Source organism: Lepidochelys kempii, chromosome 4 (assembly GCF_965140265.1).
Source record: "Lepidochelys kempii isolate rLepKem1 chromosome 4, rLepKem1.hap2, whole genome shotgun sequence".
NCBI lineage: Eukaryota > Metazoa > Chordata > Testudines > Cheloniidae > Lepidochelys > Lepidochelys kempii.
The window spans coordinates 43,982,769-43,996,957 of NC_133259.1; the positions used below are offsets into that span (position 1 = coordinate 43,982,769).

Below are 14,189 nucleotides of genomic sequence, written 5' to 3' on the forward strand. Positions count from 1 at the left end.
GGAAGCAGATCCTTGGAGTACAGTGATGCTATTTTTTATATTTATGCAGGCCTGAACTGACTTGCCTTTCATCCATGGGTATCCTAGAAATTTTGAGAATTTTAAAAAAAATGTTGACTTTTTTTCACTGTAAATTGTGAAGTTTAATAATTTAAAAGAACATCAGGCATACTGCAGGCATTATTACTCTCCATTTGTTGGAATAACTCTGATCAGCCCATCTACACTTGGATTGATTTTGATGCCCTTATAACTCATGTATCTGAATTTTCATTCCTAAAAACAACCCCAAAACCACTTCTTTCTATGGTTGCCCATTTCTATGGTGGTTGCCCACCCCAACCCCTCAACAAATATTGCAATAACTATACTTTAGAAAACACAAATGCAAAGAAACTGTAATTGTACGTTTACAAAACCACCAGCCAGGGAAATTCACACGCTGAGTAGGTGGATGAGACCTCCAACAGTTGGTGGGAAACCCATCCACATCAAGATCTGTCCCCCAAAAGGTCATTGAGCAAGAGGGCATCTACTCAACCAACCATTCCCCTGCCAGAGGCCACAGGATAACTTTCTTGTCCTCCTTGCCGCCAGAAGAGACCAAATGGCACCAGCCTGTGTGGCTGCTGCTACTCTAAGGAACAACATAAAGGAATCTCCATGAGATGCAGGGGAGGAGAAAATAGCCCCATTTACTTCACTATAGTAGTAATCGTCCCTTAGACTTCCGACTGAGTGTACGTTTGCAGGATCAGGCCCTTCACTGCCTTTTAAAAGTCTGTCTGTCCCAAAAAGAAAAGATAATTGGACAGACTCTCTCTCTCTCTTGAGTTGAGAAGGGAGTGAAGCAATGCAAGATGGCATATCCATTCATTGCCCCAGCAGTATTCTGTGCATCCTTTTGTTTCATTTTTTAATGTATGCAAGTAATTCAATGAAAGTTTTATTAGAAACAATAAGAGTCTTTGTGGGCTGAATAATTATACTGAATTACTTCCATGTCACTGTATGGTTTAGTGATGAAGAGCCTGATCTGGGCTTAAATTCTCAGAGACTATTTCCCGGAACTCCCCACACTGCCCCTTTAGCTGCGAGGCTGGGGTCTCGGGGCTTTAACCCCAAGGGAGGAGGCACTGGTGCCCAGGGCTTCAGCTCAATGGGGTGATGGGATGGCTCGGGGCTTCAGCCCCACGGGGCACTCTGGGGATCCCGCTGGACAGTTCTGGCTGATCTTAAGCCTTGGGCCTGATCCAGCAAGGCGTTAATGCCTCTTACGAAGTGCTGAGGGCCCTTAAGGCCCATTGATTTCAATAGCTTGGAGCACAGCATCTCAGTGTTTTGCAGTATCAAGCCAAAAAACCCACTTCTGTAGGAACTAGAGCAGTCTTGGTGCAAGATGGATTTGGATATAGTTTTATAATCACAAATAGAGCTGTCAGTGGGGCTGTCAGTGGGGCTCCAACACAGGCACACAGTCCTGCCCATAGGAATCCAGCTGCAATATTGAAGCTTAGGTCTTCTTCTCCATATAACATTTCAGTAAGAGTTGTTTAGCAAAATTTCTTTCATACTCTTTCAATGATAGCAGCCTCAACTGACTGAACTCATTTAAGCCACAACCTACCTAGCAACTACATAGGACATACTTTTCACAATGATTTATGGTAGTTGAGAAACTTTTAAGTGTCCCCTAAACCCCTCCAAACCACTTTACTTATATGAGTGGTCTCACTGAAGGCCATGGGACTATTCACATGAGAACAGTTAAGTACATGTCTAAGAATTTTGCAGGAGCAGGGCCCAAATTTGCCCCAACAATTTTGTGTTTGCAGGTTGAGTAGCTAGATGTCCAGCTACCCAATTGCACATGTAAATGCTGGATTTTGGATACACAACTTAAGTGCAAATTTAAGTGGGTTGAGGCCACTTTGAAAATTAGGCCTAAGACTGAGAAGGCATTGCTGTGCAGCTTCCTAGTTGGTTTTCCTTGAACTATTTTAGAGTCAATTTCTCAGAAGTACAGGCAGCAGGGTTATTAGTGATATCTGGTCTAAAGTGATAACAGTGCTGTGACTTAAGTCAAGAAAAAATGAGAAACTGCTTACTAGCTCCTTGTGCAAATTTTCCTCCTGAGGAAATTCTTGTGGTTTGCTGTCCCTGTTAATCAGGGCAATATGCCTGTACATTTCACCTTTCAGAAAATATATTATTATTATAATCTGTTTCTACTAATGCCTGCAATATTTTGAATGCTATCCAAAAACAAAAGAATCCCTGTATCTGCAACACTGCAAAATGACTGAATCCTGGGAAAATGTAAGTCAAACACATTGGCACCACTCACCAGGGTTAAAAAATAAAAAGCAAAGACTTGACTTGGAAATGGCTTGTGTTGGTCCCATCCACGAAATGCCTGTGCTGTTCCCAGAAAAGGGAGTGAAGCATAAAGCTGCACTGAACATGTTTCTTCCCTGTTCTTTATTTTTGCTCTTTTAAAAAGGTGAGACGTACACAAACTAAAATTGGTAAGGCTTTGCTTTTCTTGTAAATATGGTGATGTATAATGGTCTAGTTCAGAGCTGGGAAAATGAACTAAATTCTTTATAAATATTCGACCAGGAAAATTTGGAAAATTTGTATGTACCTGCTAATTATTCTCCCAGTTTACAGAACTAGGTGAATAATGGGGAAAAAATCAATAAGTGGAATGCATTAAATAAATTAGTGGTTTTGACAAGGCAACTTTTGGCATCCTAACTTTCCAGTCGGCTAGCACTCAAACTGATGTAAAGACTAGGTGTAGAAGGCTATGTGACTCTTTAGTAATTCAATACAAGGAATTTCACTGCAAAATGCTGTTTTCTTTATTTTCTTCTCATGCATGCAGAGTTTTCACCTGCTTAGGTGTTAGCCTAATGTGTTCTGTAGTCACCATTTAATTTTTCTCCCTAAAAAGGTAAAGAAACAGTTTTACAAATTCCTTCAGAAAATACAATTTAGTGTAGAAAAAAAGAATGTCCCAGGGCAAACATTCCTCCTGTATTCATACTTGGAAGTAAATAATTACTTAAAAACACATGGGATGAAAAGCAAAGGCTTTTACATCAAGGTGCTATTGCTAATTAGGCTTCTTAGGGCTGGCTGGTAGACTCAAGCCAGTTCCTATTGCTTTCCCAAAGGCAAGATCACATGGTCATATGGTTTATCTTGATACATAAAAATGAACTGCTTTGCAGAAGGGGTTGGTTTTCTTCTTTTATGTTGTCATGCAATGCACCTTGGGTTGCTGATTCCAGGATGTTTGCATAATATGACCGTCCTCCTTTTTATTTTCTGCCATACTTTGACTTTTTTTGACTTTGCTAGTATCTTTCAATGACAAAAGAATATAAAATACATTGTTGTTTTTCATAGAAAAATATAAAATAAACCAAATTTATGATTAGTTTATACAAAGGCTTGTATGAAAGCTATATTCTGAGTGATTGAACAGGGTGAGGTGTAACAATCTCCAGGCAATACACACCGAGGACAATAAAGCTTCTTCACTAACCAGAGCGTTTAAAAGGGACCATCTTTTCATTAATAGTTTTTAAAACAAGTTTTAAAAAAAAATGTTGTTCAACTGCTTTTCAATGGGAGTATATGTGCTGAAAGATATACATATGCTGAAGATTGTGCCTTGCTAAACTGGGGCCTTCGCAGTACCTTTTAATCCATAGCAATGCAGGAAAGGAGGCAGTAGAATAAAGGCTCAGTCCACTAAATACACAAAAGTAACTTTACTCCTTTAAATGTTTGCAGGATATGGACCTAAATTTGAACAGAAGTTAAATAAGTCTGGGTATACTTTCTGTTATGAGACTATAACTGGTGTAGTGTAGTATATCCCCTGTAAAGTATAATTTAAATTGTTACTGCTGTATAGACTAAAGATGACTCAAATGTCATTGACTTCAATAAGGATAGGATTTTAGTCCCTGTTTTTATTTTAATGGACGCTTACAAAGTGTAGTTGAATCTAGGAAACTTTAAAAACAAGACCAATATTAATGCCTTTTACCTTGAAAACAATCATAATTTCTCTTAATAGGCTTATGCATTTCCTAACCATTGTTTTGTAGCTAGAGTGTGTTTATTTTAATTATTATTTGTTGCTTGGGACTTGATCTATGGCTTTCTTCCTTGAACAATTGCACAAGTTTTCCAGACAAAATGTAAAACTCTTTATACGAACTTGTCTGCAACAACCATAAAAAGGATTAAAGATGTTAACTAGCTATGTAGCAGAGCAGACAAGCTAAATGAAGACCTGATGATCACATTATGAAAGGGATGTGGTTGGTTATTGGGATCCTTTAGTGGGACAATATTTCTGTCTGCATACTCCAGAAACCAACATTTGTTCACACAGAATGACTAAGGGAGTGTGCAATTGCGAATTTGGTTTCTGGGCCTGATTGTGCAAATTGCTAACTGCCTCCTGCAAAAGTGTGGGTGGCCTCAATTCCCGCTTACTTCTTCCATGGCTGAAATCAGGGATGCCTGCTGGCAATCTAATGCTTGGTAGCCAAGACTGTGTGTGTCAGTTATTGCTGAACACAAACAAATGGCAGTATTTTTCAAGACAATAATTGGAAATACCAGTATTACGTTGTAAAGCACTTTGAAATACATGGTCTTTGAAACGTATGGAATACAATTAAATTATATACAGTTAGGGCCAAATCTTCGGCCCAAGGTACAGCTTCAGGAGATGTGCAGGAAGCGGGGTTGAAGACTACTTCCCTTGGGTCATGGAATGGTTGAATAGCCATTCTGTCAGGATAATTGATGTGCAGATGCCAGAGTCCAGGAAGAGTCGACATTGGGTTCAAAAGAACCTGCTGGTGCTGCTGTTAATCATAGTGCATGCATGCCTTCTGGGAGGTCTGGGCTTTTAAAGACCACCCTGAAAACATCTTCTGGAGGCTCCTCTTCTACATGTGGAGTGAGTGTGGTCAGGATGAGAGCCACTGGGCCTAATGCCCTGAGGAAGCTGGAGTATGGTCCAATGGGAAAGAGCTGGCAGGCTCTGTACTTATGCCTAGCTCCCTGCTGGTGCTTCTTCTAGTGGGGCTGAATATTTCAGAAGCATAGCATTGAACTCTCCCCTGGATATTTACTGAAGGACACACATCCTCACTGCAGAATTTGTTCCACTCCCGGCCTCCTCTTTGCATTCCTTTGCAGCAGCAGCAGCAAAATTTTCCCATTGGAGACATAGGGGAGAATTACAAATACCAATACAGTTGACACATTTAAAAATCAATTACCATACACCAGTGCCCACCTTTATTGTGGCACTTGTAATATCTCCTACACTTAGAATAGGACCTGCCTCAGATACCCCAGTAAATGTAACTATTTCAGATGGAAAATACCCAGTGTTTAAAGATGTTCACCATAGGAAGCAAAAGGTTGGTACTTTTGTAATTGTGTGGCTTTAGGCATTTCAGCTGAAGAAACAGATGTTTACCCAGTACCAAAATCTGTCAGCACAGGCAGAGCAGATTTTTCTTTTTTTGCTTACTTGAATCAAAGTTCACAGGAGCCAGAGTAACAATTTAATTTCCAAGTCTTCATCATTCCTTATGTACATTATTAAACGTATCTTTTGAAGCCCTGGGTTTGGAACAACAGCAGAGAAGCCGCACCTTCTAATAAGTAATCAGCTCTGTCTGATGTTTTTGTGATATAATTTCAGAATTACTGTTATGAATGGTATGAAATGACTCCAAGGCCATCTACATCTTGAACATTTCCTTCATCTGCACTGAGAATTTACCAGGCAGCTGTTTGAGTTTCTTCCTTTGCATAGGTTTAAATGCAAAGACCATGTCACCTCTGAAACACTCACTGTAATACTCTCTTAAATGAAACATTTGAAGAAATCATTCCTCAGGTCTGCTTGAGTGCAGGTGACCATTAGTTTATGAAGGGCTCTTTTTTTCCTGAAACTGCAATACAGATTCCATTTTAGACATGCAGTACAGAATTACATTGTTAACAGTTTGGTAACTGCATGCGTAGTTTGTTGCTGCTGCTGCTGTTGTTGTTTTAATAGCATAGAAGGAAAAGGATGTATAATTTTGTGGCTAGAGATTAGGACTGGGAGTTAAGGTATCTGGGGTCTCATCTTTGCCTTATTAAATCCCTTAATATCTGTGCCTCAATTTCTCCATTTGTGAAATGGATAGAATACTAGTCTCCAATCTGACAAGGATATTGGGAGACTTGCTTACTTAATGTCTGTAAATTGATTTAAGATGTTCAGATGAAAGGTGCTATATAAGTGGACATCATTAATTATGATTATTTTTATTTTATTTGCTGTTACATGAAAATCCTTAAGCATCTTTCTTTTAAAAATATGTATTTTCATCATAAAGGGCCAAAAAAAAACCATTCAAAAACACATACTGTATTATTCCAGACATCAACAATACATCACATATTTAACACATACGGCAATTATTCTGGTTATTACATACAACCATTGGGTCAAATCCTAAAATTCTCATTCAGACCTCAGTCACACTAGACTTTTGCCTGAGAAAGAACTGAATAAGGTCTTCAGGACTTGGCAAAATGTTAGTAAAATACCATTGACCTGAATTGTAATGTCAAATAGTTGTGTTCAGTTACACAGTCTAATTAAGCTTCTTTTTTAATAGCATTTTACTTTTCTTTTTTTGAGGGCTGAATTTTCATGCTTTGGATTTAACTTGTGCTAGTACAAAATTTCACACACATATACTTGTGGCTGCACTTTGCAGGACTAAATATCTGTAAGAAAAGAGAAGACAGGACAACACAAAGGTGATTTATTCTGGAGCTGCTGGGCACACACAGAACCTGTAGTTCCTGCGCTCACTGGCTTGCAGATTGAGAAGACAACTTGTGCTTCATGGTGTTACCACATGGGGGCTGTGTAAGGTCCCAATCTTGGAGTTAAAAGTGGATGTAAATTTTTGCAGTATTTGGTCTTAGTCTTGGCCAGATTAAGCAATGGAATGGATTGGTGACTACATTACATGTTCTAATACTTGTCCTTATCTCTTAAACAGTCCAACACCTAAACCCAAGTGTTAGAATTTGCACTCACAAAACTGGAGCCAGTTTGTTTTAATCGGAGATTTGTACACATGCAGGTGTTAGACTACTTAACGAGTGCATGTGTGTGTTAGGACTATTAGCAAAGTGTAGGCATAAGTATATGAACATAGTTTTGTGAGAGCACAAGTTCAGGGCAGGTAGAGGCCTGGCTGAAATGATAACCCCCTGAATGCCTTACAAAATAGCAAGAATTAAGTTCATAGGACAGTTTGATTATCCCTTTATTTTTTATGAGGCTGATTAAAATTTATTAATCTGATCATTTGTGTAATGAAACCCACTGTATGTTATAAAGCTAACCAATGTTCTTGTTGCACTCTATTTGGAGTTAGAGATTTGTTTCCTCAGCTATTTCTGCTCTGTGTAAACATTCAACAATTGAAAATAATTGTGCAGCAGACTGTTTATACACCAACACTTACTCCTCTGTAAAAAGAGAGCTTCTTCTGACCCCAGTTACCTAGCATCTGGGTAAAATGGAGTTGGAATTTATGAATATTTGATCTAGAACAGCTGCTAAACTATAGACTTATTGAAGTTAATGGGAATTTTGTTGTTGTTTTCTATGGGAGCAAGAGAGGACCTTTTGAATATTCAGGCAGATTTCTCCCCTTTATTAACGGATCATTAACATCCCCACAAGAGGATTAGAGTATTGGTAGCTGATGATATACAAGCTGAAGTGGGGAATATTTCTTTTGTGAGTGAAATTTCTCCTCTGTCCTTCTCTCTATTTACTGCCTAATTGTTTCCCGGTGACGTTATGTACTGTATCTTTTTTCCAATTGTCATAATCTGGTTTCAAGTGTTATTCGTCATTAGTATCATGAGTGGACTTTACCTTTACTTTACAATCCTTGCTGGAGTTGTGGTAATGCACAGGAAGAATTGGTCATAGGTCTGTATACTCAGGACTCTTACCACGTCTGTACTATTTGGCTAATGCAGATTATTTCTTGTGCACCTTTCTGTGACGGGGCAGTGATGGCACAAGTGCAGAAAGGACAGCTGTACTCTGCCCCATTGGGAAACCCCACACTTTGGAAGCTCCTTCCTAGAGCACTTACTTAAGTTATTTTCTCTATTAATTCAGTTTTAATAGCATGAACTCCCCTTAATTTTCTAACTCAAAATGAAAAACTTGTGATCTTTTAGACACTGTCAGAGGCGTCACTTTTCCTGGTCTGGCCTCAGTTTAAACTTCACTGAACTTTGGGTGAATCATGGGATTTGGAAGAGACTGCAAGGAGAGATCACAAGTAGAACTAGCTTAAGGGCACTTCCATAAAACACCAAGTGGAACTTAAAGAAGGACAACATGGGATGCTCCATCCAAGGTTTCTGCTCTTTCCAGAAAAATTCCCAAAATTGCTGGTGCAGCCTAGCAGTCAGTCTTCTTCAGTTTGATCCTTCTAACTCTTAGTCTTAAACATCCCAAGTTGAAATTGATAGACTTGTAAAAGTTAAATTACTTCAACGCTGGATTTTTATTGACTCAATTCCTCCCTATCCCTACCACCACTGTACTATATTTAGCAATGTTATCATAACCCATTTTTTTGTGCCATCTGTAATTGGAAGAGTGGCTTTAGATTCTTTTGAACCATTATATTGATCTCATTGTAACACATATCTTTCACTGCAAGATTGCAGTCTGCATGAACACAGTTTAATACTGCAGTTGAAGTTAAGCTAGACTAGATAGCTTAATGTATTGCTTGATGAGCTTGCAGATAGGAGCATATATTTACTTTGACTAGGACTGAATCTTGTGGCTGAAGAGTTCTCATTTGTATGAGGTTCTTGTAGCCCATCCTACCTATGCTTGAGAAACTGCCTTACTTGCCAGTCAAATCTCTCATCATGTACAAAAGCATACTGTTGACTTTAAAGGTGCATCAATTTCATCCTACCTACCTCAGAGACCTACAATTTAACTCCCTGCTTAGTAGTTCCCTTGAGGTTCTTGTTCTGCTCATTTCCTGTCAGCCCCTACTTTTAAATTGAAATCATTTGGCAATTGGTGTTTTTAATAGCTGTGCTTCTAGATTTTGGAATTTGTTACCTTTGGATATTTGCCTAGCCTTTTCCCTGTCCACTTAAAATTAAGATGAATATGTACCCATTTTCCTTAATGACTAAATTTTACTTGTAAAAGCAGCTTAAGATGTTTGCATGAAAGGTGCCATAGATGCATAAATTGTATTATATTGTGTAGTATATAACAGGATAAGAGAGGAGTATAGTTTAGTGGTTAGAGATCTGGACTGATAGGCATGACTTCTGGTTTCACCATTGACTTACTGTGTGACTTGTGCAAGTGACTTCACTTCTATATGCCCCTGCTTACCAGTAAAATGAGTATTATAATCTCTACTTCACAGGGCTGTCATGATACTTAATTAATCAGAACACAGCAGCCTGTCTGCTCCACAGTATAGGCCACTGAGCACAAACTACCCCAGTCCTCTATTCTTTTCATTGGCTCCCTGTTGAATACTGGGTTAAATTCAAGGCTTCATTCCTCATTCAAAGGTCTCCACAGCATTGGTTCTGCTTACCTGGGGAACTGTCATGCGCTGTGAGATAATGACCTCCCATGAAGGGTGACCACCTTTTCAGAAGGAAAAAGCAGGACACATGCAGGAGGCTCCCCTGTGGTCCTACCCCTTGCCCCTCCTCTTCCCCTGATCCCCTGCCCCCTGCTGCTCCTCATTCCCCCCAAGGCCCTGCCTCTTGGCCAGGCTGGGAGTTGGAGCTAGGCTGTGGTAAGAGCTGCCAAGGAAGCCTGGGCAGCTGCGGGAAGCCCCAGACCCTCCAGCTGACATGGGCAAGATGCTGGGGTACCAGAGAGCATCCCCCGGCATGTGCCCTGCTCCCCCAGGACACCCACTTCAGCCCTGCCCCACTAAGAAGAGGCTGGCACCACCCCTGAGCCTGAGGCAGGCGCAGAGTGGCGCCTTAGAGAATCTGGGACAAATGCTGTACTGGAGTCATTTTGCTTGGGACTGGGACTTGAACTCTGCATTTCGGGACTATCCTGCCCAATTTGGGACAGGTGCTCACCCTACTCCCATGACAGCTACATTCCATTAGAATAAAGGAACTGTTAACCACAAGAATGAGACTCCTGAGTGCAACAGAAAGAGCTTTCTCTGAGACTTACCCATGAATCTGGGACTCACTCTCAGAAGACATCAGGATGACCTCAGCTGCAGAGCAAAATGCAAAACCCCACTTCTTCAATCCAGTCTTCTCATAACCACATCCCACCCCCTTGCCTGAAATGCAGTCCCTGCACATAGGGACAGAGGGGAAGAAAGAGGGAACCATATGTGCACTCTTTATAATTTTGTGAGCTGCTTGGATACCACACTGATGTGTTCAGTAAAAGACAGCGGACAGATAGATAGGATTAGACAGAATTATGTCTGTACCTTTAAGGCCTAGATTGTGCCTTTAAGGTCCATACCTATTTTAGAGGTGTGCGAGGGAGCCAAGTGGCTGAGGAAGATCCAGAATTCTTCCATGGGCTGCAGGGAGCAAATGCTGCAGCAGGAGATTTACTACCCATTTTCAGAACACAGTATGCACTCCTCTCTGCTCCATGGCCAGCCCCACCCGCAGCCTGTCCTCTTTGGAAACATTACTGTCACTGCCTATGCTAGCCTAGTATCTGTTATCCTCAAGCCATGCTGAGATAGATCCCTGCATCAGAACAAAGAAGGGGTCGGGAAGGCTCCTTAGACCATCTCTTGCCTCTTGTGCACCTCTGCAAGGCCAGACACAATCTGGCCCTTATGTATTTGTCAAGTATTTGTGACAGTTGCATGAGAGGTGGTAAGGAAGCTCTGCTCTCTTTCTTGGTGCAGGACAAGAGAACAGATGAGAACATTTTGTGCTTTGCCATATTTAAAAGTATTAAAATATAACAATATACAGTTTATGGGTACAATATATTTATATCTATATATGGCAAAATCTTATTCATCGTACTTATTTGAGTAGTTGAATTGAAGTCCAAAGGACTGTTCATGTTAGGCAAACAGGTTCTGGCCCAATTGTCTTATATCTTATCTATATACTGTATACATATCCCATCTCTTAAATAGCAGATGCGAGAGCTCTGCTGGAATCCTTACTCCTGAAGATCAGATGCTGGGTCAGCATTTTGTTCTTCCCTTCAAGTTTCTAATCTTAGCGAGAAAGGAATGGGAAGGGGAAAATGGTCTTTATAAATTGAGGCTAAAAGAGCAAAAGGATGGATTAGAGTTGTAAGTGGTACTGTGACTGCATTAAACAGTGGTGGGGGGAACTCAAGTTCATTAGCTCTGCTTTCACTTTCATAGGACAAGACTCTGCAGGGACTAACATGAAGGATGTCAAGCATAAAAGGAATAACTGGTGTTATCAAATAAAGAATGAAACGCAATAGGAAAAATAGATGGTGAAAAGGTTTTAGCAGATGCTGCTGCAGCATTACATCTCCCCTTAAAATTATAACAGAAATATGGAGAAAAGCCGTATTTTTTCTTCCTGGCCTTGTTTCAGCTCAGAAACAACAGTACATGGTGTGAAGTGGGATGAATGAAGCAACTGTATAAAATACTCATAGATTTGAATAGTTTAGATGCAATTTTAATAAGTATGGAATACACTCGATGTACACTTTGGGGCAGGGGCCATGTCTTCTTACTTGTTTGTATAGAGCCTAGCAAAATGGACCCGATGCTAACTGTATTCTCTGGGTACTACTTGGATAGAAATAAGTAGTAATTATACATTATTATTACACAGAAGGAAGAGAGAGGCCTTGAGTGTTATTGTGCCTGAGAAATTTTATTAAAACAAGATATTAATTAATCTCCTGATTGTGGATATGCCCTATAAAAGAGAGAGGGTGAAATCTTATCCCCATTGAAGTCAATGACAAAATTGCTAATGACTTCAGTAGGAGTAGGATTTTACCTATAACCTGGAGAACTGCTCAGTAGTGGACTGAAAGATAATAGAGGGCTCTATTATATCTGTCTCTTATTTTATTACTTCTTAACCCCTCTTTGATAAGTAGACTTTGTATCAGCATAATTATTTTGGCGAGGGCGTGATTTTTTTTAAATTTATTTTTTACCAAAAATAGTTATATGGGTACAACCCCAAGTGTGCCTTACACTGGCATAGCTTATTTACCTTCCTGTGGGAGAATAGCTGTACTGGGTTATAAAACACCTTTGCACCAGTATAGGTGAAGTGGTACAGCTTGTGTACAGACAAGTCCTAAATCCATCACTGTAATGTGTTTTCCACACCACACGTCATGCTTGTAACTTCTTACAAATCTTTCTCTAATTTTTCAACATACTTCTTAAAGTGTGGACACTAGTACTGTTTCATCAATGCCATATATTTCTACTTAGTATTCCCCTGTTTATATATCCAAAGATTGTGTTAATCCTTTTTACCACAGCATCATACTGGGAGCTCATGTTCAGTTGGGTTTCTACAATGACTTCTAAGTTCTTTTCAGTCACTGCTTTCCAGGATATAGTCCGTGATCCTGTAAGCACTGCCTACACTCTTTGTTCCTAGACATATGACCTTCTGTACAACACCAAGGTAAGTGCTAATGACTCCTAATATGCAAGTCAGAATTTAGATATTCATTGTTATATTTTTGTTTTACATAAAAAGGCAATGAACTAAGAAAGGGGACAAAGCAACCAGAAATCCAAGGAGAATGAGGCAGGATGGTTTTATTCTTCTTCAACAGAAGGCAGAATACTTGCTCAGAGTGATCACAAAGTCAAATTTTCTACTCTTACTTTGAAAGGGGTCAGGAAGATGGGATCTGGTTGGATTACGTGATTTTAAAATAATGTTGTTATAGTTTGTCTATTGATTGATCAATCATAGGGTTTTATACTACTGCCCATCACCACAGTATCTAAGCACCTTTTGTGTAATATAGACTGACAGTAACAAAGCCCCTAGTGAAATTAATGAAATCTTTCTTATTGGGTTATGAAAAGCTATGTTGTATGGTTTCTGTCTGTTTGTTTTGGGAGAGAGAGAGTGGTTGATGTGGTAATGGGGGAAGAGTTTATCAAACAGGAAAGTATTACATTTCCTACAGGCAGTCACCGTTGTGTGAGGGTGTTACATGAGTGACAACTGGCACTGATTCTGCAGACTCTCAGGAGAGTAACTTTATGCATGCAAGTAGCCTAAATTATATCAGTGGGATACGGGTGCAGTTATGACATTATTCTCCTGAGTAAATGTTGGCAGAATTGGGCCTTAAGGTAGGCCTGGGATAATAAAGTTAGATAATAGATTTACATTGGTATGTGAATGAAGCTAAACTACACATGTAAATAAAAAGCTGGGGGAAGAAAGCCCCATTCTAGACTCCCAAACCTGAAGACTGCTAAGGCTGCTTTTCTGGGGAGGAAATAAATATACAAATAAAAACTTTATTTTTTGTTTTGTTTTCACAGTGAAAACATATTAACAAAAAAAGAGGATATTTTTGTAGTTGTGTGTATTTCAGAAAGTGTAACAATGAGTCCAGTTCCGTAGGTGGATGGGTGGGTAGATGTATGATGTGCTTGGATAAATTGTCGATGAATAGCAGAGCAAATCCTTTGCTGAACTAAGGTGTGACATTCTGGCACACAGGGTAAAAGTATTGCCCTGGGGAGCTGCATTAATTTGTAATTATATATATATTTTGTAATTGTGTTTACTGTCTTTGGAATTACTTTCCACAGACAGCTTTATTTCTGTATTTGAGATTATAATACATGTTCTCTATAGCATTATTCTTTCCTGGCTATACCCAGGAACTCTGTGTAAATGAAGAGAGTCCACTGTTTTCCCAGGGAAAATGAATTAACGGACCGAGGAAAAGCATTTTATACTAAAAACTGTTCCGTGTTCTCCATTTAAATGCCCTCTTTTTCATAATGAAAAAATAATTTGATACCGATTCAGAATAAATTTTTTCTAAATTGTATTTAAAAATAACT

General features: G+C 39.5%; 1 protein-coding gene across 2 annotated transcripts in view; it reads left to right on the top strand.

The window, feature by feature from the left end:
* Positions 1 to 2,328: 2,328 nt before the first annotated feature.
* JADE1 (jade family PHD finger 1) overlaps positions 2,329 to 14,189 on the top strand; it is an 81,144-nt gene continuing 69,283 nt past the window's right edge. The window contains exon 1 of one of the 2 annotated variants that reach the window (XM_073341109.1): positions 2,329 to 2,503. The gene's annotated coding sequence lies outside the window, so the exon portion shown is untranslated. Of the gene's footprint in view, positions 2,529 to 14,189 lie in introns of both variants that reach the window. The other variant, XM_073341110.1, reaches the window with a different exon arrangement.